Below are 11739 nucleotides of genomic sequence, written 5' to 3'. Positions count from 1 at the left end.
TCTTAGATCCATTTTACTTTTTATCTAAGCATTTTTGTCAACTCTGCAGCTCTAATCATAACAACATACCTATGTATATCTAGAACCCTTTTGGAGTGCTCTATCCTACCACTTGCCCTGCAACAGAGTTTTACGAAAGGCCAGTACAACTGATCTCAAAAAGAATATGCTTAATAAGTTGGCATTTTAAATCAGCTTTTTGTTGAACAGTTCAGCAATAGAATCTTGACGGAGCCTTCATAAGGGCAGTGTCTCCTACACTTGGTTCCAACCTTTAACAGATCAAAGCTCTACAAAGGAAAGTTTTCTGTGTTCTCCTGGGCTCTGTGTGTTTTATACTGAAGAAAGTCAGCAAGATTCAATCCAGAGCAGAGGGTTAGGAAAATCGGATCTTCAGGGGCTGACTCAAACACCTCATTCCAAGTCACAACATTAATTTACAGGGCTGCTTTCAACACCTAGTGACTCAGTTTACCCCCATGCTCTTACTTTACTGACTTTGTGTCACAGTTGAGTCTTTCTGATTGTTTGTTTGTCTGTCTGTCTGTCTGTTTGTTTGTTTTTAAGACCAGCCAAATGAATTTATACATTAAATGAGGAAAATAATAGCAACCCACAAAATTTGGTTAAGATTAAATGAAATAATGCATCTATGACTCATGTTCAATTATTAGTAAATATAATAAATAATACTAGTCTACCCAATAGCAAGTATACAATATGCACTGATATGTGAGTTTGATAATGAAACCAATTTAGTCACGTCTCTCTGAACTGTGTCTTGTGTTTATACTTTGTACGGGATTTGTAAGCATTTTAATACTCTAACTAATGAGACCTTTTGACCTCTCTTCTTTGGACTCAGTGCTTTTTTTGTATTCCTGTTTGAACGTGAAAAAAACCATAGACTTCGCCTCTTTTTCTTACAGAACACTCATAATATTCAGAAAGTTGAATACAAACAAAAACATGAATACTAGATTCCTGTGGTCTTTGCACATAAACCTTGAATTTCAGTGTCTTAATTCCTCCATTTAAGAATATAGTTTCTGAACCTCATGAATAGAAATCATGGGTGTTTTCAACACATTTTGCATACAGTTTAAGTTCTGTGCTACAACCTACTGGCCACTTGCTCTGAATTTTATTTTCACCCTCTGACAAAAAAGAAGCAAGACTTTCTTGAGTTATGTTATTTTAAACTTCAAATATATGTCCCATGTTTTGAGGCCATGAATCAAAAAGATCTGTCACCTGTTAATGAAATCCTCCATGTTCTGTGGTGTTGAAAGCATGGACTAGGCTCGTGGTATAAGACTCAGCTTTCATTCTGGCTCACTGAGGCCTCTTGTGAGTCATGTACTTTTGCTGAGTTCCATCTTCCTTGTTTCCAAGTGAGACTTCTCGGTCTTTCATGAGCATGCTAATCACCAAGAGATTTTTTATTTAAAAAAAAAAAAAAGATTGTGATCTGTGTGTGAGCCTAAATCCCAAACCTGCAACAAGCTCCCAGGATACCTTGAAACTATTCCACAGGCTACACAACAACTAGCAAGGGATCTGATAAGTTAGAAGGTAACTGACGTATAATTTGATGCTTCAACGCTATTATCCATGAGAAGGAATGCCAGGTGTCCTCAAATAAGGATCGAGCACTGTGATGAGCATGTATACAAGCCTTCACAATAGGCAAAGATCTTTGTGTCCATTTAGTCAGTAGAGAATGTTGAAGAGGAATCTGACTCTGAAACTCGGATTCATTAGCTCACTGTGGTCTATCTAGGTCTAGGGAGCCTGCTCAGTCCTCACCTCTGAATGCCTGTAATCAAACTCCATGATTTCCATGGTCACCATTGCTCTCCTTGTTTGTTCTCCAAATTTGGGGAATCCAAGGGGAGCTGACAGCTTTAGTTTCATACACAGACATATATTTATGTATGTGTTTAAAATTACCCAAATATTGTTCAAATCTAAGGTTTGTCTTCTAAAGCTGACTTAACACTGGTGTGTTTCTTTTTCATCTTTCTCCTATTTTTCTGCTTCCTTCTATTCATCAAGGACAGAAAAGCATCTCAGGCCAGCATGTGCATTTCCAGTTTCACTGCTACAGTACATGAGTTCTAGATCTTAAAGGCCAAAAAGCATCTATTTGACTAAAGAGCTATAAGGCAGCCATAAAAATTATGAATCACAGAAATAAGCAATTAGTGTTATCTTCAATTGCTTTATTGGCAGTATTCACTCGTTAGAGTAGAGGCAGCCATAAAACAGATTGCAACATACTGTATAACAGCATATGGGATTTTACATTATAATGCTATTCTCTGCCAAGAAGTTATATTTTCTTTTGAATGCATGGGACAGATTAGCCCAAGGTTTCCAGCATTAGAAGTGGATGACCCTCACTCTTTTTGTAGTTGTTGTTAAAAAGCAATTCCTGAACTTATGACTAAATCTAAGTGAGTGACATGGAGAATGGGGCTGTACTTCATGACTGCATCCCAGACCTTTGGAGACTGGGCTGGGCATGCCATGGCACTCCCGCAGATAATAAAGTCAATCTCTAACTTGGTAGATAGAGGGAGACTGGAGGGTTTGCCAGTCTTTCCAAACCAGCTGGTGTCATTTCTGGAGGAGCCTGCTCATGTGCCCATCTCATCACAGCTAAATGCCACAAAGGACACTCTTAGCAAGGGGGATAGAAATAAAAGAATGAGGATTGTTAGTAATACAGCAAAGATGGGATGTGTATTTAACTTTGAGAGAGGTCTTCCCTATATCTGACTGCCATTTTTACTAACTGTATATGTGAAAACAGGTTGCAGATTACAGATAGAGTTTCTATAGGACTTGCAGGACACACAGCAAGAAGGAACCCAGTCCCCACTCTGGAGTTCATGACTCTCCACATCCCCTCACACACTTACACATTTTCCATGTTTCAGTATAGTTCGCCAGGAACATGAGGCCTTTTGTGATCATAAAAAGATAAAGCAATATAAGCATGTGTTCTGGAAGGGTTTGGGGAGGTGTGGGGAAAGGGAGTGCCTCAGCGGGCCCAGGCCAAGGCATCCCTACCACATGAGAGACCAGCCACAGGACAGTATAGCATAGAATAGAGTTTATTTAGGGCATGGGGAGGCAAGGTAAGAGAGTAGCAGAGGCAGAGAAAGGCGGAGAGGAGAGAAAAGAGAAGTAGAAGCTGGCCATGGCCACATGGAGATGGGGGGAGAGAAAAGGGGGGAAGGGAACAAGGGGGCAAGAGGCAGGAGAGAGGCAAGGGACCAACTGAGAGAGAGAAGGGGGCAAGCAGACCCTTTTATAGAGCCAGGCCTACCTGGCTATAGCTAGATAACCATGGGGAGGGGCATTCCTGGCTGTTGCCAGGTATCTGTGGGGTGGAGTCCAGACAGGATACCAACAAGGCAAAAAGCTCATTTTTCTGTTTCAACAGTTCAAATATGGAAGAAAAAGAAAACCATGTATCTGACTGGGTCTGTTTCCAAGACATGAGGTAGCAAATAGGAAAGTACTGAGAGGTAAGATTGCAGGCAAAGGAAGCTCTTGTAGGTTCAAATTAGAAGTCATATTACTGAACTCAGTCTTGACAGAATAAATATTAATCATCAAATGTGTTTATGTCACTCAACATATATTTCAAATGTGTTTCTATGATGGCTAAAATACATTGGGGTTGTGGGTGGGAAAAAAAAAAAACACTTTTTATAGAACTTCCAATGTGAGAGAACCTAACCCATAGTAATTAAAAAGAACAAAGGAATATGTTTGAATTAGTGTTTGAGTGTTCCCTACCATTTATTCAAATCTAGCAATGTCTATACAATTTGATAAGTTCTTCAGAGTCCATGCATAATGCAATCATGTTAAAAACCAATGTTAATCTTAGGGACAGTATGCTCATTTAAGGGGTTTTCTTTCTTTCCTTTTTTTTTTATTGGATATTATCTTTATTTACATTTCAAATGTTATCCCCATTCCTGGATTCCCCTCCTTAAAACACCCTCCCCCTCTTCCCTCCCTCCTCCCTCTGCTCACCAACCCACCCACTCCTGCTTCCTGGCCCTGGCATTCCCCCACATAATATTATAATATTATTAAAATCATTGTAATATGCTTATACCATTGGAAGATTATTCTGAATGATTAGAAAAACAAATGGCAATGCCCAAACACCACAGAGCTGCCCACTTCTGCCTTATGGCAATGCCCAAGCACGACAGAGCTGCCCTGTTCTTCCTGATTACTCAGGCTGATATGTCATCTTCTATTTCCATAAGACATTTTTTTTTCTCTCTTCTTTTCATTTTGTGAAAAGATCAATTAGAATACAAATACAAGCTTTTTGCAACTTCATCCTGCCTGTGCTGTTTACGGCCCCTGCAGCTTTTGTATATTTGTACATTGTTTAAATTCCTCTTCAGCTCTCAGGAATTTATTTGTAAAGTTGCATAATGACCACTATCACTACCTGGGTGCTTGAAAACAAAGGGATTTGTCACTGGAGTAATTTCTTCTGGATGATTGCCTCCTTGCTTCCTTTTAAGGAGAGGCAAAGCTGGTGATTTTCTATAGCTCATACATGAGGCCCTCTTTAAAATCTCACATGGAAACACACTCCAAAGCAGGAGCGACTCCAGAATTTGAGGTTGATTCCTGCTGACCAGGAGGGGTTTCACAGACATTCAGCATACAATGAGATATCGACCTATTGCTTCAGTAGTATTTCCTCAAAGGCCATTGCATTTTCTAAATTTGCTAATTTGGTGGCCCCAGGTTTTATTTTCAAAAGGACTAGTTTGTAAGTGTTAAGAAACAAGTTGTTGCTCTGATTTCTAAGACAGGAGAGTCAAGGCACTACATGCCTTTAATGAGTCATTCATACGTGTCCATGTTTATGTGTGCATGTTTATGTGTGCATGAGTGTGTGGAGGCAGGGGAGTCACCAAGAGTTCTCAGAGTCCAATTACAGAGAGACCCAAAGCTAAATGTTTCGTGGTTTTGTTTTGGTTTTGGTTTTGTTTTTTTCACATATTTTTGTAATCATGATGCAATGTCATTTAACTGAGTATTGTTTGGGACATAACAACAATGAATAATAGCTTTTCTCTAATAGCTAGCTTTTCCTTTTCCTGCAATAAAACATTTAACAAAAATGAAAAAAAAAAGTCACAAGCATCTCAAATAGTCTCTGCTTTGCTGCAAAAATAGGCTGTGACGAGAGTAACTTCCAATCATTTATACAACATGGGTTTAAGTGAGGAAAAATTTCAGCATACGTATCACTTCAAAATACATACTATATATATATATACATATATATATATGTATAAATGCATAAAATTTGAAGGGCTACGAAGCATATATTTTGCTCTGACTGTTAACTTGATTGCATCAAAGCTATAATTTCTTTTGCTGAAACACCCGAGCAGTGTGAGTCTTAGTGGGATTACTTAGGCTCGGTGCTATGTACACATCTATGTGTGTGTGTGTATAAACAACAGGGTTTCTACAAATGCTCTTCTGTGAGCTCAGCAGCAACTACTATTTTCTAACTCAAATATGCATCAAAATTGTCTCCTGTGAAAGCAACAGCAGTAAACAAGCGTTCAGCAGGTCCCACAGTCCACATGGGTAGAGTCAGAACCCGTTCTATGAGGGTCAACACATTTCACATGCTTCACATAAAAGAAAGTTGACTAATAGACTCTCTAAAAGCATTCCCTTAAGAGAATATTCTGTACCTTTAGCCAAAACAAGGGAACATGAATTTGTGTGTGTGTGTGTACGTGTGTATCCATGTGTGCATGTGTGTGTGCACATGCATGTCTGTGTGAGTGTTAATTTGGGATAGATTCAGGAATGAGTCTGTGGACTGAAAGAATTGATCTGTCACAGGCAACAGACTGTGGTTCTGAACTGCCAACAAAGCCTTAGCAACAGTAGGTAATGACTAATTGTAACAGGAATAAGGAAAAAGATAGTATAGATTTTGCTGGGGGGGGGGGGGGAAGGTAACCAAACAAAATCAAACATTTTTGCTTTGATGTTTGCTGCTACTGAATCGTGTGACAGGCAGAATGCCTACTCTCTTCCATGGAGCTTCTTGTGATGCTGTTCAGTTTGACACTTTCTGTGAGAGCTCCAAATTCTCCTTCATTGGCTGCCCTTTCTGTTCCTGATTGCCGTTACTACTAATTTATCCAGCATCTGTGCAGTTACTCAATGAATTATTATTTTAATACACTCTGCATCAGTATAACCTGAGATTGCAGGAAAGTGATTCTGATTCCTACTTTTCAGTGATACATCTAAAGCTCGGTCTTGAAGAAAAAATAAAAAAGAAAGGAATTATGAAGATTTACGTGGTCTAAGAAGCAGAATGGGCAAGAACAATCATATCGATCTCATTTATTGATTATAATGTTGCAATTTTTAATTATCTATTCAATCTTACTTCCTTGGATTTTTACAAAATACTTTTTTCTAATTACCAGCATACACAAGAATAAATTTGTTATAACTGAAGCATAACCTTCTAAAATTTTAATCTGTGAAATGACTTAGAGTTTGAAGTTCTTAAAGGATTAAACTGCACAGAGATTCAAGCACACTGGGGACTTGTCATAGACTTTGTTCCTTGCAATGAAAATCAATGACATTTTCCATGTGCTTGAAACAAGGATTTTGCAGGTGCCTGTAATGTACATATGTTGAAGTTCACTTGTTTGGTTTAAATCTTCATATTTAATCTGGAGTAAGATTATCCATATGCCTATGTCAAACTTAAGATAATCATTGCATAAACTTCATGTTAGAAACTATTAATCTTAACCTTAATCTTCATATAACATATGACCCATTTTATTCCATTCAGATTTCAATGCCTAAAGTCTTTATTTTCTGCAAATATATATAAACCCATGTCTCTTTGATATTGAATCAAACATTATCTATTATCCACTCATGGAAAAATATAAACGAGGGAACATAAAGACTTTCTTCCTTTCATATATATTAACTGATGCCATCCAAACCAATTTCTCAGACTCAGTCTGCTCTGCTGTAGAAGAAAGGAACAGTCCCAGAATGTCAAGCTTAAAACTTAGCCACTGAAGTAAGAACATGGGCAGGAGAAAGCTTTACCTGCAGAAACTGACTTCAGAGCCAAATTAGATAGGAGGAAGATGAACAGTGGTGGTGAACATTCAGCTATAGACCAGTGAAGCAACATGTATGAGGAAGGAGAAAGAGCTAAAAGCAAAGATGTGAGAATCTATGTGAGCTTAGAGATAAAAAGAGCAATGTCAATAAGAGGAAAAAGTAGCCTTGACCACAGAAGACCCTAGTAGAAAATCAGAATTATTCTCACCCCAATTTTAAATGCAGTGCCACCTGTTTTCCCAAGGGTTCTCAGTTTTCAGTGCTAATAAGTAACCTAAAGTCTACCTGATGAGACATAGAGGTAGACTTCCATTACTCAAGGCCTGAGTACTTGCTATTGGTATGCAACTAATTCCATTTTTTTGTTTCCAAATACTAGAATATTTTAAACAAAACAAAAACACTCTACCCTAACATCTTTTTTGTTGTTATCGTTATTTTATTTAAATTGGAAATGTTATCTCCTTTTCTAGTTCCCCTCCACAAACCCCCTATCTCATTCCTCCTCTCCCTGCTTCTATAAGAGTGCTCCCCCACCCACTTACCCACTCCCATCTCATGGCCCTACTATCTCCCTATGCTGAGGCATTGAGATGTCACGGGACCAAGGGCTTCTCCTCCCATTGATGCCAGATAAGGCCATCCTCTGCTACATGTACAGTTGGAGCCATGGGTTCCTCCATGTGTACTCTTTGGCTGGTGGTTTAGTCCCTGGGAGCTCTTGGTGGGGGGGGGGGGTCCTGGTTGATTGATATTATTGTTCTTCCTATGGAGCTGCAAACCCCTTTAGCTCTTTCAGTCCTTCCCCTAACTCCTCCATGGGGGGTCCCCGTTCTCAGTCCAATTGTTGGCTGAATGCATCCTCATCTGTATTGGTCATGATCTGGCAGAGCCTCTCAGGAGACAGTTATATCAGGCTCCTATCAGCAAGCACTTCTTGGCATCAACAATAGCGTCTGGGTTTGGTGTCTGCATATGGGATGGATCCCCAGGTAAGGCAGTTTCTGAATGGCCTTTCCTTCTATCTCTGTTCCACTCTTTGTCCCTGTATCTCCTTTAGACAGGAGCAACCCTAACATCTTGATCATTGAATGTTGCTAAATATATTTATATTTATCCCCAAACAATTTAGATTTCCTAAAAGATGATCTGCAGACAGCTCAATGGTTCATACTTTGACTCAGCCCACACAATCTCCCATTATCATTCATATCTTTCACATCCAATCATGGCTCAGGGACTTAGCCACTGGGTAGCATGAATCCATGATGGCTATCATGTGGACCTCAGAGGATGAGAGAGCAATTGTGATGAAGTAGAAGTGCAGTAGTAGGAAAGTTGAGATGCCAGTGTCACAGACAAGGTCCAGCTCAATAATGGAATCATGGCATGAAGAACCACAACTCAGAGTGGATCCATTCAATCATTTAAGCATGTGCTCATTTTGATATTCATTTATTGTGTACTACCTCCATGTCTGAGGCACTACACAGTCTTACAGCCTTAGTGTCAAGACATAATATTATCTATATTGGTGACAATAGCCCAATGGACACCAGGAATTACTATAAAACTCATGCATATTCTGGCTCTTCTGGACCTTTATATATAGACTATATTCAGAAACATGTGATAGATTTCAGTAATTCTAGATGCATCCCATTCCTTATACATAATTTCTGTACCAATACCCAAACTATAGCCTCTAATCTTAGAGGAAACATTGAGCAGTTAAAATAAAGCACACTTGAGTATGTTTCACTTTAAAGTGAGCAAATCACCTCTCAACTCTACCACCAAAAGAGAGTGCTGCTAGTTTCAGAAGGAGAGTCTAGGAAAAATGGAGTAAGGACTTTACCAGGGCAAAGGGAGAAAGAGGAAAATTAAAGAGAACACTCCCTCCTTGATCAGATCAGAACCATGTCCAGTCATCTCCTCATCTACCTCAAAATACAAAAATTAAAACACTTCAGGTTTGAAAGAATTCATTCTTCCATTTGCCTTTTCCAAGTTGCAAACTGAGAGTTGTCATCATTTTAGTCTATAATTCAATGTATAATCTTCTCAATTCATGACTTTAAGAACTTCAACTGAAATAAAGAATAACTACAATTTTTGTCTCCAATTAATTGTATTATGTCACCAAATCACAAGTCCAGATCATATGGATATACCTCACTTGCCATGAAATTCTTTTTCTCTGTCATTCTTTTTTTTTCATTTATTTAACTGCATATCTTGCAATAAAAAGATTTAAAGCCATACCTATCCATATGTATTTGTCATAAGTAATATATATATGTGTGTGTGTGTGTGTGTGTGTGTGTTAAAAAACAGTTCACACATATATGCACACACATACAAATGCTTTCCAAATAAAACAGCCCCAAGGGTTTGATCACCAATCTCGTTTTTTAACTTATGTATCAAAGTAGGAAAAGGATATACTTTCATTTGAAATCAACCATTATCACAGTTTGTAGCAGATTTTGACTAATCTCCAAATGACAAGTCCTTACAAAAATTACTATATAAATCAATTATTTGATATAAAATAAAATTTGGCATTTAGACTGTAGGTTAGACTGTTCTTGTTTGTAACCAGCTCTAAAAAGAAAAATGACCATCCATTTTCAAAGACCTATAGGACACACAATACAATAAAACCAAACCTTCAAATTCAAAGATCACAGAAGAAAACTGAGCTTTCCTCCCAGGTTTTTGAATCATTCATTTCCTGAGAAAATATATACAACCAAACCCACTTGTTCCTCTTACAATCTCAAAATCATAGCATTTTCGAACTCAGAGGGGATGTGATGATGACCTTAGGGTAGCTGCTGAGAGTCCCCACATCCTTAGGTAAGTCAGGCTTCTCCAGGAATAAGGGTCCCTCTTAAACCAAATTTTTCATGTGTGGCTCCTTCTCATTTATCTGACTTCAGGGGGTAGGAGCTTCCTTAGCCACTGCCACCTCAGCTCCTGCAGGTGACAGTATGGCTTTATGCTGATTTATTAAAAATCTCCCATTTTATGGCTCCTGTGTACTCTCGGGAGTGTGAGCACGTGACCGGTATAATGACAATCTGTCTCCCTGCTAACATTTCTCTACTTTGGTTATTTGTTTGATAAAGTGAAGAGCTTCCCTTTTGCTGCCCTTCATCAGAGCTTAATGTCTTTACTTTGGGATCAATATACTTTATGAATAATTTTATTTCCTTCTATTTTTATGGTCTTTCCTCCTCATTATCATACTGAGTTTATTAGCTGGTGCCATCAGTATCTTTACCCTGTCATATGTTCCTGAGGTACAGTAAATATCACTTGTGTTGTAATTAATATGCACACCCTCTGCAGTAATTAAAGTACAGACCTCTTCAACCAGCTGAGCTTCTGCACTAATTCCACCTTATCTTCATAATGAACTTATTGTAATCAGAAACTAGTACTGAATATTGTTCAGTAAGGCTAGAAGAATGAAATCTAACGAGATGCAATAATATTTGTGAACATGTTAATATAAAAAATGAATTTAATTAGCCTAAATCTAATTAAATTTCCTGTACAATTAAAAGCCCCCCTTCCTTCCATTTTTAAAAAATTAACAAGTGCCACATTGCTGCCCTTTCAGTCAGTCCTACAAGGAAGCTGACTGGACAAATGTTGTCTTTCCTCATAAGATGCCACAGCCCTACACGAACCAGCACTGCATAGTGACTTAGCAAGGGAATCTCTGAGCCACTGAGGAACAGCCGGAGTCTTATACCACACTGAGCAAATAAGAGATCTGAACTTTTATAGAAATAATTTATCAAAGCAAATATGTAAAATAAAACTGCATTCAAAACTAGCCACTGGTGTATTATATAAGATGTACTATGGTTTAGTCCTTGTTCCAAAGAGAATATGAGGAAAATATTATATGAATTTAAGGCTTATAATGTGATATTACACTATAGATAGATAGATGATGATGATGGTAATGGTGGTAGTGGTGCTGATGATGATGAAGATAATGATGATGGATGATAGGTAGATACATACATACATGTATGTATGCATACATATGTACAGAAATATATAGTAAAGCAAAGCACCATCCTATCATCTCACATGCAGATAACTACATCTCATATCTTTTGTGAATATGGCCAAGTATTTACAAGCTACTCCATAATATTTTAGTTACCAGTACTGTACTATTATATTGTAATCAATATTATTAACAAGAACTCTTTACACAGTAGATCTCAGGACTTGTTCATCCTGCACAATTACATCTCTGTACCTATCCTCTACCCAACTCACACCCTAGACAAAAGGACAGATTCTGATTCTATGTGCTTGAACTTTTTTTCCCTTAGATTCTCCATTTAGGGGATACCGTGCAGAGACTTTTCCACCTGTCTTACCCTACTTAGCACAATAGATGAGCTAGTGTTGTAACATAAATAAATTTAAATTCTGTAAATATATATTGAACCTCTTCTAGAAGCAAAACAGACAATAGTCAGCATAGAATTTCTAAGCCTGGCTCTTGAGCTTACCCCTTCTGGG

The sequence above is a fragment of the Mus musculus genome, chromosome 11 (assembly GCF_000001635.26).
Source record: "Mus musculus strain C57BL/6J chromosome 11, GRCm38.p6 C57BL/6J".
Lineage (NCBI taxonomy): Eukaryota > Metazoa > Chordata > Mammalia > Rodentia > Muridae > Mus > Mus musculus.
The sequence above is the reverse complement of the archived record's forward strand: the minus strand, read 5'-3'. Positions refer to the sequence as shown.